The sequence below is a fragment of the Trichomycterus rosablanca genome, chromosome 14, assembly GCF_030014385.1.
Source record: "Trichomycterus rosablanca isolate fTriRos1 chromosome 14, fTriRos1.hap1, whole genome shotgun sequence".
NCBI classification, from domain to species: Eukaryota; Metazoa; Chordata; class Actinopteri; order Siluriformes; family Trichomycteridae; genus Trichomycterus; species Trichomycterus rosablanca.
In genome coordinates this window covers 31,877,183-31,891,047 of record NC_086001.1, presented here as the reverse complement: position 1 = coordinate 31,891,047, position 13,865 = coordinate 31,877,183, and the positions used below count along the sequence as shown (strand labels likewise).

At 38.8% G+C, this 13,865-nt stretch overlaps 1 pseudogene; it reads right to left on the bottom strand.

Annotated features, from left to right (window-relative positions):
* Positions 1-388: 388 nt before the first annotated feature.
* Positions 389-13,865, bottom strand: part of LOC134326295 (zinc finger protein 850-like) — a 122,960-nt pseudogene continuing 109,483 nt past the window's right edge.

The window sequence follows — 13,865 nt, the reverse complement described above, 5'->3', positions numbered from 1 at the left end:
TTCCCTACACAGTGCGCTAGATTGTATATCAGATTTAATACGTGATCATATTAATAAAGTCTGTGTCGCCTGCGTTCGCATGTGTGTGTGTGTGTGTTTCAGTGCTTTCTGCACCATGGCCAGCATTAAGGTTCATAACATCGTGGTCTTCATGCAGTAAGACTATTTGGGGTAATTAGGGTTGAGGGGTAATTGGCTGTGGGGTATAAAATATATAAGCACTGCAGGACGGATCAGCTGCATTCATCTTCCCCTCTATCAGGACTGCCACCACCATGCTTCACAGTAGGTGTGGCATTAGCCGGGTGCCTGGTCTCCTCCAGACGTGACTCATTTCTTCTGGTCTGAGAGACCTCGAGGTGCATTTTGGCCCATCTTCCTCGATGGCTCAGATTGGCAGTAGGGGTGGCAGATGCCTGGTGTCCTCCAGAGAGTCCTCTAGGTGACTTTTGGTCGTGCTGCCTGGATTGTCAATCTTCTGGAAGGTTCTCACGTCTCCACAAGGATACGCTGGAGGTTCCTGCTCACATCCCGGCCAGGCCAGACTTCTTCCATTTAGGGATGTTGGTGGTCCGTACCCTTGCCCAGATCTATTCCTCCGAGGTCTGCAGACGATTCCTCTGACCTCATGGCCACTGTGGACTGTGGGACCTCGTATAAGCAGGTGTCTGCGATCCCCAATCGTGTCCAATCAATGGTGCTTTTGTTTTTTGTAGTATTTTTAGGTCCAAAGTCTCGCCGAGAACTATAAACCAGGGTCAGACAATACAGTAATACAGTTGTGAAGCGCTGAAGATGGTAAATCATCACTTTACAGTTTAATATACAAAACCTACAGAGTTCTGATGCACAAAAATGTACCAGAAAGAAAAGTTACAACCTATATGTAGATCCAAAAAGTTGGAAATTCAGACCTTCTCTGTTATTAAAACACAAATTTCAATAAAATCTCTATTTTTAAAAAACACTTTCTTATCTACTCGTTATAAATACTTTTGTTTATATTTTGACAACATAAGGACATAACATGGTAACATTATGCACATTTTGTGGAATTGTTATAGGCCAATTTTAGAGCTCTAAAATAATAAGCAACTCAATTTATTATTAAATCACCCCACCAGACACTTGAAGAATATTGACTTTTCTACTGACTTTATGAGGCTCATTTCTACTGTACTGTACATGTCGCCCTCATGTGGTACTTTTGAAGAATTGTAAAAAAGTAATAGTCAAGTCAAGTCAAGTCAACTTTATTTATAGAGCACTTTAAAAACAACAACAGCTGTGACAAAGTGCTGTACATAGATAATTATAAAACATAAAACAAACACTAGAAACAATGAGAAGTCTCATGCTGGATTGAAAGCCAAGGAATAAAAATGGGTTTTAAGACTAGTTTTAAAAATAGCCAGTGAAGAGGCCTGTCTAATATGGAGTGGTAGGTTGTTCCATAATTTAGGGGCAGCGATTGAAAAAGCTCTATCCCCTCTGAGCTTACGCTTTGACCTTGGTACCTCCAGGAGCAGCTGATCAGCTGACCTGAGGCACCGAGCAGAAGTGTGGGGATGGAGCAGTTCAGCGAGGTAAGGCGGGGCAAGTCCATTTAAAGATTTAAAAACAAACAACAGAATCTTAAAATGTACTCTGAAATGCACGGGCAGCCAATGGAGGGAGGCCAGAATGGGGGTTATATGCTCTCTCTTACGTGATCCCATTAAAAGTCGGGCCGCAGCATTTTGCACTAACTGGAGACGTTTGAGGGAGGACTGGCTGACTCCAAAATAAAGTGCATTACAGTAGTCCAGCCGAGATGTGATGAAGGCATGGATCACTGTTTGAAAGTGCTCATGTGAAAGGATTGACTTCACCTTTGCCAGCTGCCTCAAATGGAAAAAGCTGGATTTGACTACTGCACCAATTTGACGGTCCAATTTAAAATCACTGTCCATCTTAAAACCCAAGTTAGAGATTGTATGCTTCACATGCTGTGTCAAAGGGCCCAAATCAACAGGAGGGGCTTCACAGGAACCACTGGGACCAAACACCATCACTTCTGTTTTCTTTTCATTGAAATTCAGAAAATTTAAGGCCATCCAGGCTTTAATGTCATTAAGACATAACAGAAGTGGCTTAATAGAGAAAGCATCTTTCTTCTTCAGCGGGACATATATCTGACTGTCATCAGCGTAGCAATGAAATGAGATGCCATGCTTTCTCAAAATGGAGCCCAGTGGAAGCAGATAAAGTGAGAAGAGGAGGGGTCCTAAAATTGAGCCCTGTGGAACCCCATACGGCAGGGGAGCTGGGGAGGAGTCTGAACCAGCAAAACTCACACACAAAGTTCTGTCCGTCAGATAGGACCTAAACCATTCCAAAGCACTACCACAAATGCCCACTAGGTGCTGCAACCGGGAGACTAAAATGTTATGATCTACCGTGTCAAAAGCCGCGGTTAGATCCAACAGGACAAGGATCACATGGTCACCAGAATCATTGGCCAGGAGGATGTCATTGAAAACCCTAAGCAACGCTGACTCTGTGCTGTGCAGGGTTTTAAAACCAGACTGAAAGACCTCCAGGATATTATGCTCATCCAGAAAAACTTTCAGCTGAGCATAAACAACTTTCTCCAAGATCTTTGAAATAAAGGGCAGCTTGGAAATAGGCCTATAATTAGCCAATACCGTGTGGTCAAGGCCAGGTTTCTTAAGCAGGGGTTGCACTACAGCATGTTTAAAACTCACAGGAACAACACCAGAGGATAGACTGCTGTTAATAATGGCCAGAACCTGTTGCCCTATACTATGAAAAATCTCTTTAAAAAAGTGAGGAGGCATATCGTCACAGGGAGAACCAGAAGGCTTTAAATGGCCTACCACATCCTCCAAGTGCGACAGAGTCACCGGCTCAAAACTATCAAACACAGTCAGGCAAGGGACAGAGTCAGAGGGGTCGAAGGCAGGAGCTGTGGTAGGAGCTCGTGCTGCGACAATCTTGTCAATAAAAAAGTGCAGAAAGTTATCACACATTTCAGGGGATGCTTCTGAACAGATGGGCTGAGGGGCTGAGTCAATGGTTTTAAATAACACCCGTGGATTATGACAATTTGCCATGATAATATTTGACAAATATTTTCTTTTGGCTTCTTTGATAGTGTTCTGGTAAGAACGCCAGCAATCTTTTAAGATTTGAAATGAAACCTGCAGCTTGTCCTTCTTCCATTTGCGCTCAGCTTTGCGACACTCCCGCTTTGCTGCACGAGTTCTGTCATTAAGCCAGGGCTCGGGTTTAACTTTCGGCTGTATGGTTCTTAATGGGGCCACTGAGTCCAGTATGGTTCTGCAAGAGACATCAAACCAGGAGCTGAGCTCCCCCGTATCAACAGAGGCTGAGTCAGGAGGGGGACAAAGCTGATCGAAAGCAGCAGAGAATTGACCAGCAGTGAGGGGGTTAACACTCCGACAAAGCCGAGCAGGAACGCAAGATTTAACTGCAGCACAGGATAAAACAACATCGAATAAAACAGGCATGTGATCAGAAAACCCACTGTCACAGATCTCTAAATTTGACACAGACAAACCATGAGAAAGAACAAGGTCTAAGGTATGACCATGTTCATGTGTGGGACCGGACACATACTGCACTAAATTAAAAGAGTCAATGATGTTTAAAAATTCCCTCACCAGCGGTTTATCAGGACAACATACATGAATGTTAAGTCCATAAGTCCAGCCAGGAAATCAGAAAAGTCATTCACAAAGTCCTTATTGTATTTAGGGGGTCGGTAGATGACAGCGCACAGCACCAGGTCAGCGCGACCCACCTCAAATAAGGTGACTTCAAAACTGGAGAAAGAAGATGATGCAGCGTGCTGTTTACATTTAAAGTCATTTTTAAACACAGCCGCCGTTCCTCCTCCCCGGCCTGACATCCGCGGTGAATTAAAATAATTACAGCCAGCCGGCAAAAGTTCAACAAGAGCGCTGTACTCACCGGCACCAATCCAAGTCTCAGTCACACAGAGAAAATCCAGGCTTCGGAAACAGAAGAAATCCTTTAGGATAAAAGTTTTATTTGCCAGTGATCTGGCATTCACCAAACCGATCCTGGCGGGAACTGGGGCCTGTGGTTTAGCGAATCTGGAAGCCCGGAGCAACGTCCTCAAAATTACCTGGATTCACCCCACGCTGGCGGAGCCGAGGAGAGCAGGGGCGGCGGGGCCCGAAACCTTCATCCAAGTCGGTGACAGGTACCAGGGAGATGTCGATGGGCTCCAGAAAGCGCCGGGACACACTAAATGGAGGGGGTAATTCATGTCCTGTCAGGGAAATGGACGGAGAATTTGCCAGATAGACTTTCAGCTTCACTAACCGACCGGCACGTTTACCGCGGCGGCGATGGCGCTTCCGCCGGGGGATTAGAGCCGAGGCCCGGTACAGGTGAGTCGGAATATCCGATAGGAGCGGGGGCAGAGTGTTTTGTCTATCATAATTAAACACATTTAGATAGCTGACATTATGTCTAAGATCCAGGAGAGATTGGCGATCATACACCAGTAGAGACTTAATATGTGAGATGCCAAAGCTTAGCAACATTAACAACGCTAACCAAAGCGAGAGTAACAGACGGCCAGCCACACACACCGGCGCCATCATGTCACAGGCCACACAGACTAGTTAAAATAATTGAACTAACAGACACGCAATTAGCGCAGCAGATTTGCTTACCCAATACAGGAAAAAGATACAAATAAATAAAAGATAGTCCAGTTGGCGCGCAGATCCAGCCGGTGCGCAGATCCAACATTTATTAATGTAAACTATTTTATATATACACATACAGTACATACCCCTCACCTACAAACTTCTTTACATTATTAAATCATTTATTTTAATTTCTAGTTAAGATCAATAATTGTATAATTATATTTTACAGGTGTGTCCATTTGTCTAAAAATGGTTTGACATTAATCTAGTTAAATAATACAAGATTTAGATGTATTTATTTATTTTTTTATAAAAGAAATACATTTTTGTAATGCTTTGTACAAGGTTTGTAATAGGTGAAAGAAACCGATGTGTATATAAAAATGTGTTTGACATTAATACATCAAATTATATGACACTTTTTCTGAAAAAAATGCACAAAATGTTATGAACACGACTCAGTTTTTCCATTAGTTTTTTTTTAAGTAAATAGACGTAATCTTAAAATTAAAATAAAATAGCTTTTTAAGTATGTTACCTATTTTCATGTGTAAGAATTCATAAAATAAGTCTTATGTGTTTTTTCAAGCACTTATTTAAACCAGAATGCCGAATGTCAAAAGAATGTTGAATATTAAACTAATGGGCATGAATACATACGCTTAAAATGCTTAATGATTACTAACTAATACATTGTAAATATACTGTTAAAAGGTTTATGACATTAAAACATGTTAAACTGTAAAAGCGTGGCACAGTCTGGTTAAAGCTCAAGTTAGTTGATTTTGCAATTATATTAAAACATTTGGCAAGCTAATTGCTGCCTGATGTTTAAAAAACAAAAAGGTGCTATACAATCAAACCACCGACACTAAAAAGCTCAATTTTATTTAGAATTATATCACTGAACATTAAAGTTAAACCGAATCCAGATTCTCTGCACTACGCTGCTCTGCTTCTTGCTTTCTTTGCTGCAATGTTCATACAGATAAAAAATGATAGAGGTGCCCTCTAGTGACCGGGAGCATTTTCCTTAATTTCCTTGTGTTGTCATTTTGTATTTGTGTTTCCTTAATTTCGTTGTGTTGTCATTTTGTATTCGTGTTTCCTTAATTTCGTTGTGTTGTCATTTTGTACTCGTGTTTCCTTAATTTCCTTGTGTTGTCATTTTGTATTTGTGTTTCCTTAATTTCGTTGTGTTGTCATTTTGTATTCGTGTTTCCTTAATTTCGTTGTGTTGTCATTTTGTACTCGTGTTTCCTTAATTTCGTTGTGTTGTCATTTTGTATTTGTGTTTCCTTAATTTCGTTGTGTTGTCATTTTGTATTCGTGTTTCCTTAATTTCGTTGTGTTGTCATTTTGTATTCGTGTTTCCTTAATTTCGTTGTGTTGTCATTTTGTATTCGTGTTTCCTTAATTTCGTTGTGTTGTCCTTTTTGTATTTGTGTTTTTCCTTAATGTTGTTGTGTTGTCCTTTTTGTATTCGTGTTTTTCCTTAATGTTGTTGTGTTGTTCTTTTTGTATTCGTGTTTTTCCTTAATGTTGTTGTGTTGTCAGCTTTTGTTTGTTTTGTAAATGTTATCGTGTTTTGACTCAGCGGGCCACCGTACTTGTAGGCACCACCCTTTTTCACAGATGAGCCCCTTATTTAGAGTAAGATACATGCATTATTTATATTATTAATAATGTGGTAAAAATTCCTGCATTTTTTTAATATCACATTATAATTTTTTTTTTTATTTATGAAAACTTAGCATTCATAATATGAAGAATTCTTGCAAACACCATAAAGACCAGGGTAAAATTATTCCACTTGAAAGTAAAAGCTGTTCTGTGTTTATTAAAGTAGATTAAACTTGAATAATTAATAAAAACAGATTCAGATCTGAGGTTGGTACATTACACCACATTACATTTGATGATTAATGATAATATTCACACCATCATGTACATTTGATAATTGAAGTAGAACAGTTCTAGTGGATATTAGTAGAAAAAGAAAGTACACATAGCTTTTTCTGTACATGCAGTAGTGGAGTATCATTTTATTTTATCCTCTGAATGTTTTTCTAGACGACTCCAGTCACAAAAACTATTAAAAATGCTGCTTCCAGTAAAACTTTATCCGCACTATAAGCAGCAATATGGGTCATTCTCTTATGTGAATGTGCTGGTGTGGTGTACTAAAGGATCTTCCTTTCACTAAAGTTCTTTTCAGACAGTGAACGGTGATATGACTTCTCTCCTGTGTGAATGCGCTGTGATGTAGTTTTTCTATGTGAATACGCTGATGCCGTTTGAGATTATTTTCATGAGCAAAAATCTTTCCACACTCTGAGCAGTGATACAGCTTCTCTCCTGTGTGAATACGCTGGTGTACTGTAAGGGCACTACTTTGAGTAAAACTCTTTCCACACTCTAAGCAGTGATACGGTTTGTCTCCTGTGTGAATGCGCTGGTGTACTTTAAGGGCACTACTTTGAGTAAAACTTTTTCCACACTCAGTGCAGTTATACGGTTTCTCTCCTGTGTGAATATGCTGGTGGTTTTGAAGGGTACTATGTTCAGCAAAACTCTTTCCACACTCTGAGCAGTAATATGGTTTCTCCCCTGTGTGAATACGCTGGTGTTTTTGAAGGGTACCATGTTCAGCAAAACTCTTTCCACACTCTGAGCAGTAATATGGTTTCTCCCCTGTGTGAATACGCTGGTGTTTTTGAAGGGTACCATGTTCAGCAAAACTCTTTCCACACTCTGAGCAGTAATATGGTTTCTCCCCTGTGTGAATACGCTGGTGTTTTTGAAGGGTACCATGTTCAGCAAAACTCTTTCCACACTCAGTGCAGTTATATGGTTTCTCTCCTGTGTGAATACGCTGGTGTTTTTGAAGTGTACCATGTTCAGCAAAACTCCTTCCACACTCTGAGCAGTAATATGGTTTCTCTCCTGTGTGAATACGCTGGTGTTTTTGAAGGTTATTCTGTTGAGCAAAACTCTTTCCACACTCTAAGCAGTGATAGGGCTTCTCTCCTGTGTGAACACGCTGGTGTACTTTAAGGTCACTTCTTTGAATAAAACCCTTTCCACACTCTGAGCAGTGATAGGGCTTCTCTCCAGTGTGAACACGCTGGTGTACTTTAAGGTCACAACTTTGAATGAAACTCTTTCCACACTCTGAGCAGTGATGTGGCTTTTCTCCAGTGTGAATACGCTGGTGTACTTTAAGAGCATTAATGTAAGAAAAACCCCTCCCACACTCTGAGCAGTAATACGGTTTCTCTCCTGTGTGAATACGCTGGTGTAATTTAAGGTTACTGCTTTGAGTAAAACTCTTTTCACAGTCCGAGCACTGAAATGGCTTCTCTCCTGTGTGAATGTGCTGGTGTCTTTGGAGCGTACTCTGACGAGAAAAACTGCTTCCACACTCTGAGCAGTGATATGGCTTCCCTCCTGTATGAATGCGCTGGTGTTTTTGAAGGGTACCCTTTTGAGCAAAACTCTTCCCACACTCTGAGCAGTGATATGGCTTCTCTCCTGTGTGAATGTGCTGGTGTTGTTGGAGATGACTCTGCTTAGTAAAACTCTTCCCACACTCTGAGCAATGATGAAAGTTCTTCATGTTTATGCTTTGATAAGACTGTAGAAACTGTTTCCTTGGAAAGCAACAGAAACAAAGAAACAAGTCGATTAATTAGAATCACTTTTACTACATTAATACCACAATAATATTAAACTCTTCACCTAGTAATAAAAACATTAAATTCACTTCACGTCTAAGTGAGAATCTGAATTCAAAGAATGACAGGATAAAATACTTATAAATACTGCAGATATTGATAATGAAATAACTATAAATAACTTGATATAAATAAAGATATAAGAGATCTGACTTTCTCAACATCAGTCCTGCACCAAGCAAATCTAATCCAGTTCATGACAGGACTAATAATTAGCTCACAAGTGTAAATCTTTGGTGTGCTGGGAGTAAAAAAGGCTTCATAAATCACCACAATTATGAGCATAAAGCTATTTTAAACAGTCTGAATATATTAACCTAATAATATTAAATATCATAATAAAATAAAAAGAACAACAAATGCAACATAAATGTAAAAGAAACAAACAAGAAAACCCTTTACCTTCCTGTTAGAATCCTGGCAGTCACTTTAACAAAGCTGGTGTCTCCAGCAGGTCGTTTCTAATGAAGAACGTGCAGAAGATCCTTCTTACCAAGTGACTCAGCTACAGGTCTAGAGTTTAGTCCTTAAATAGAGCTGAGGACAAAGACCCAAGACCAGTTCAAAACTCTGCATTGGTCAATCATCAGCCAACCATTCACACCTTCTTGTGTGAAGTACTAGCTCATTATCTATGGAACGTGTGCAAATGAAGTAGATGGAGCCACAAAGCATGCAGTGATAAGTTGCTTTTGTTTTGCCTTGTATGGGAGTCATTAATCATTGATAGATCACTTAGCTAACTTAGGTAGTCTAATGTTTGCTATTGCTAACCCCCACATTTAATTGCTGCTAATAGTGACACAAACTGATAATAGTAATAAAACTTAAAAATTGCTTACAGGGAGAGAATTCTTCTTTTTGGTTAACTTGGTTGTCTAATTTGTTTTCTCTTTGAATACATTTTCATGTGCACCATTGCTGAGTGTGCCATGTTGCCAGTTCGATTTTAGTTAGAAAATGATCCTGGGCCAGTCTAAAATCAACTTTTTCTTACAGAGAGGGACCAGTTCTATATGATGAATTTGTTATTTGTCTGGCCCGACTTGAATTATGCCACCAGTATGCTTCTGAAATTGCCCCTTTGAATGAATTTTCATGTGCACCATTGCTGAGTGTGCCATGTTGGCAGTTAGATTTTAGGTATAGAATGAACTTGGGCCAGGCTAAAATCAACTTTTTCTTACAGAGAGGGACCAGTTCTGTATAATGGATTTGTTATTTGTCTGGCCCGACATGAATTATGCCACCAGTATGCTTCTGAATAAAAATAGGTTTTCCTTACAGTGGAAATGCAGCCTGAAAGAATGAATTGAAAAAATATTTTACAAAGTAAATATTTTAATTATATTTAAATCACATTTTTACATTGACAATATCACGATGAGAATCAGCCAAAAAAATTATGTTCACATCTTCATTTAGTTGATTTATGTCGGTAAAATATAAAGTGTGCAGCAAATATCCATGGCGAACGCTCCCTTTATGAATAAGGAACCAACTTCAGTCGCTAAATGAGAAGCTGCGAATAAGTAACCAAACGAATCAGAAGCCGCGAATAAGTAACTAACTTCAGCCTCGTAACTTTTTATTAAGTAGAAATAGCGCGACTGCCCAGGAAAAAATGTACTGTGAAATTTCATAGTAAAACTGTGAAATATTTTACAGTTCTACTATGAATTTTTGATGGTAATTTGGCCACTTCATGGTTCTACTGTGAACTTTCACAGTAAAACCATGAATTATTTCAGTTTTACTATAAAAAAAGTTCACAGTAAAACTGAATTAGTTTACAGTTTTACTATGAATTGATGGTAATTTGGCCACTTTATGGTTTTACTGTGAAATTTCATAGTAATCCAGTTGACAGTTCCACTGTGAACTTTCACAGTAGAACCATGAATTATTTCACAGTTTTACTATAAAAAATTTCATAGTAAAACTGTAAACCCGAATGATTATTTTACTGGGAGGTTTAACAGTTCCAATGTAAACTTGGTAAACAGTTTTAAAAGTTTAACATCAGCTTTGAACTTAATGTTCATGGTTTTACTGTAACTTTTAGTCCCTTTAATTGTGGACATACTAGTACTGTTGCCTTTGGATGCAATGCCTAAAACAAACCCCAAATGACCTGTATAAAATAAACTTAAAACTTCATATAAAATAAGCACACTAGAATTATTATGAAGAGAGAAAAATGTACAGCCTTGTAAATCAATTAAACAATAGTGTATCTTACCACTCAGAATTGTATCTTTGGCTTTTTGCCATTTAATGAGCAATGGTGCAGTTTCAAACAGGCATAAAAACAACAGTTAAGGATAACTTGGAAATGGTAAATTAATAAAATATTTAACAACTTTGCATTGTACATGTACAATAATGGTAATAATAATAGGCAATAATAATAAGAATAATATATAATATTAGTTATATAGTAAAATAATTATATTACACTTATGAATCTACACTGATCAGCCATAACATTAAAACCACCTCCTTGTTTCTACACTCGCTGCCCATTTTATCAGCTTCACTTACCATATAGAAGCACTACAATTACTGACTGTAGTCGATCTGTTTATCTACATACTTTTTAAGGCTGCTTTCTCCCTGTTCTGCAATGGTCAGGACCCCCACAGGACCACTACAGAGCAGCTATTATTTTGGTGGTGGATCATTCTCAGCACTGCAGTGACAGTGACATGGTGGTGATGTGTTAGTGTGTGTTGTGCTGGTATGAGTGGATCAGATAAAGCAGCGCTGCTGGAGTTTTTAAACACCTCACTGTCACTGCTGGACTGTGTATAGTCCACCAACCAAAAATATCCAGCCAACAGTGGCCCGTGAGCAGCATCCTGTGACCACTGATGAAGGTCTAGAAGATGACCAACTCAAACAGCAGCAATAGATGAGCGATCGTCTCTGACTTTACATCTACAAGGTGGAGCAACTAGGTAGGAGTGTCTAACAGAGTGGACAGTGAGTGGACACGATATTTAAAAACTCCAACAGTGCTGAGAATGATCCACCACCTAAATAATACCAGCTCTGTGGTGGTCCTGTGGGGGTCCTGACCATTGAAGAACAGGGTGAAAGCTGGTTAAAAAAGTATGTAGAAAAAACAGATGGACTACAGTTGTAGAATTGTAGAACTACAAAGTGCTTCTATATGGTAAGTGGAGCTGATAAAATGGACAGTGAGTGTAGAAACAAAAAGGTGGTTTTAGTCTTATGGCTGATCAGTGTATTTACAGTGTTATCATATAATAATCTAATTTTATTATACAGTATAATATAATTCTATAATTGTTATTTTTTTATTTGAATTCTATAGATACATAATAATAATGTATAATCATAATTAATTTAATATGCATTTATTTATGATTTATGAGATAAATTAAACCTCTTTTCTATCAAGCTTGTCCACATTGTTAAATTTGGTGGAGAAGAACACCTTCTGGACCTTTTTCCCAGGGAAAAGTTGCTCAGCCACCTCTGGAAACATAAAAAATACATTTGTTTGATCAGCAATGTAGACTAACATAGACTAACAATATGTACTTTGGTGGGCAAATCAATATATAAATGCAAAGATATATACATATATAAAAATGTAAGAATAGAAAAATCTATAAAAATGTATTTAAATGAACATAAATATCCGTGTTAAGGTTTTAGGCATAAGACTGGCCTTACAAATTATTATACAGTGTATAAGAGCACTGGGCCTGGGCCCTCATATACTACTGTATAAGAGCAATATGGCTTGAGTGAGAGTGGGGTTGGTAAAGAATATACCCATGGCTGTGATTACCTGCCTCTGGCCTTGTGTTTACAGCCAAATCATGGGCATGTGTACATCTTTTACTAACCCCACTCTCCCCCGTGCCATATTGCTTATATATTCGCTTAAATATTCTAGTGTGAGGCACAGTGAACTTACCCGTTATGGCTCTGATTGTGAGCCTATCTGCAGCTGGTTTGACCGGTCGGGTTGGGTCTTTTGTTTGGGAGGAGCGTTTCCCACTCAAGGAGTGAGTACCGCAGTAGTCCCGTCCAAACACTGCCTCAGTTAGGTCTCCAACAAATTTTGAGACACTTGAGCAGCCCTTCAAAACGTTCCAGACATCTTTTCTGAGTCTGAGCTCTTTAGCTGATGTTTTAAGAGTCTGAAACCGAGCACAGTATTCAGAATGACAAATTGTCTCATATATCTCATATATTCTCAACAACATAATCAGTGCTTTTACAAATTTATTTTGACACAGGTTTCCTCCCTAAAACTGCATTTAGGTGCTTGAGAATCAAAATATTCATGCTTAAACACAAAACTTACCACATGTTCACTGGCAACATCAGCACAGTCTTCTTCTGTTGCCAATTCCGTCTCTTCTGTCTGCTGCTGTGGTGTGTGTAGTGGTGTTAGTGTTTTGAGGAAGGCATGATCTGAGATTGTCCTTCCTAATGCTGCTTCCTTTCTTACAGTCTTAACTGACTCTCTGGGCTGCACTCTGGTCTTGAACTCCATAACGGTTTTCTTAATATCAGCAACGACTGCAGAAAAATCTTTAAAAAAAAAAAGATTTTTTTTTGTGTTTTGTTTTTAAAAACTACCTGTTGTTTGAGTGGTCAGTATATAACAAGAGATAAACCATCTTTGATATCATTAATTTTTATGTTGCAGAAAATATTTATTGCTGAAAAACATGACTTACCTTCACCTGCACTAATATACTGCCGCAAACGTTCTCTTTCTTTAATTTTTTTATCTTATGCTGCAGTATCTCTATTTTGCTGAGTAGTTCAGACTGGCTTAGGTTGGATCTGCATATACCATGTGGATCATCAGAATTAGATTCGCTAGTAGACTCCTGAAAAAATGATCCAACAATGAATAAATGTCTGCAAGAGTGCAATAAATATTTAAGTGTGAACAATACACAATTTTGCATTTCTTCCATAGTAGCACACCCAACAGAAATTGAAAACTTCAGGACTTTAAGCATACATAGATGGGCGGGTGGACACAAAGGTAGATGAATGGATAAATAGATTCAGCAGATTCAGCACCAAAACTGTAGAGAAGCAGGCAATTGTAGAGAAGCAGGGTAGTTGTAGCCTAGTGGTTAAAGTACTGAACTAGTAAGCAGGAGGTCGCTGGTTCAAACCCCACCACTGTCAGGTTGCAACTGTTGGGCCCTTAAACAAGGCCCTTAACTCTCAATTGCTTAGACTGTAAATGGCTTTGGATAAAAGCGTCTGCTAAATGCCGTAAATGTAGAAAAGCAAGTTGTGAGCTGTTTACAATATATTTTAACACAAATCTGAACTAGCGCTTACATCAAGTTTCTGAGATTCAGGCCTCCGTGTAGTTCTCTTTTTTACATCATAATATCTGTCTCGCTTGTGT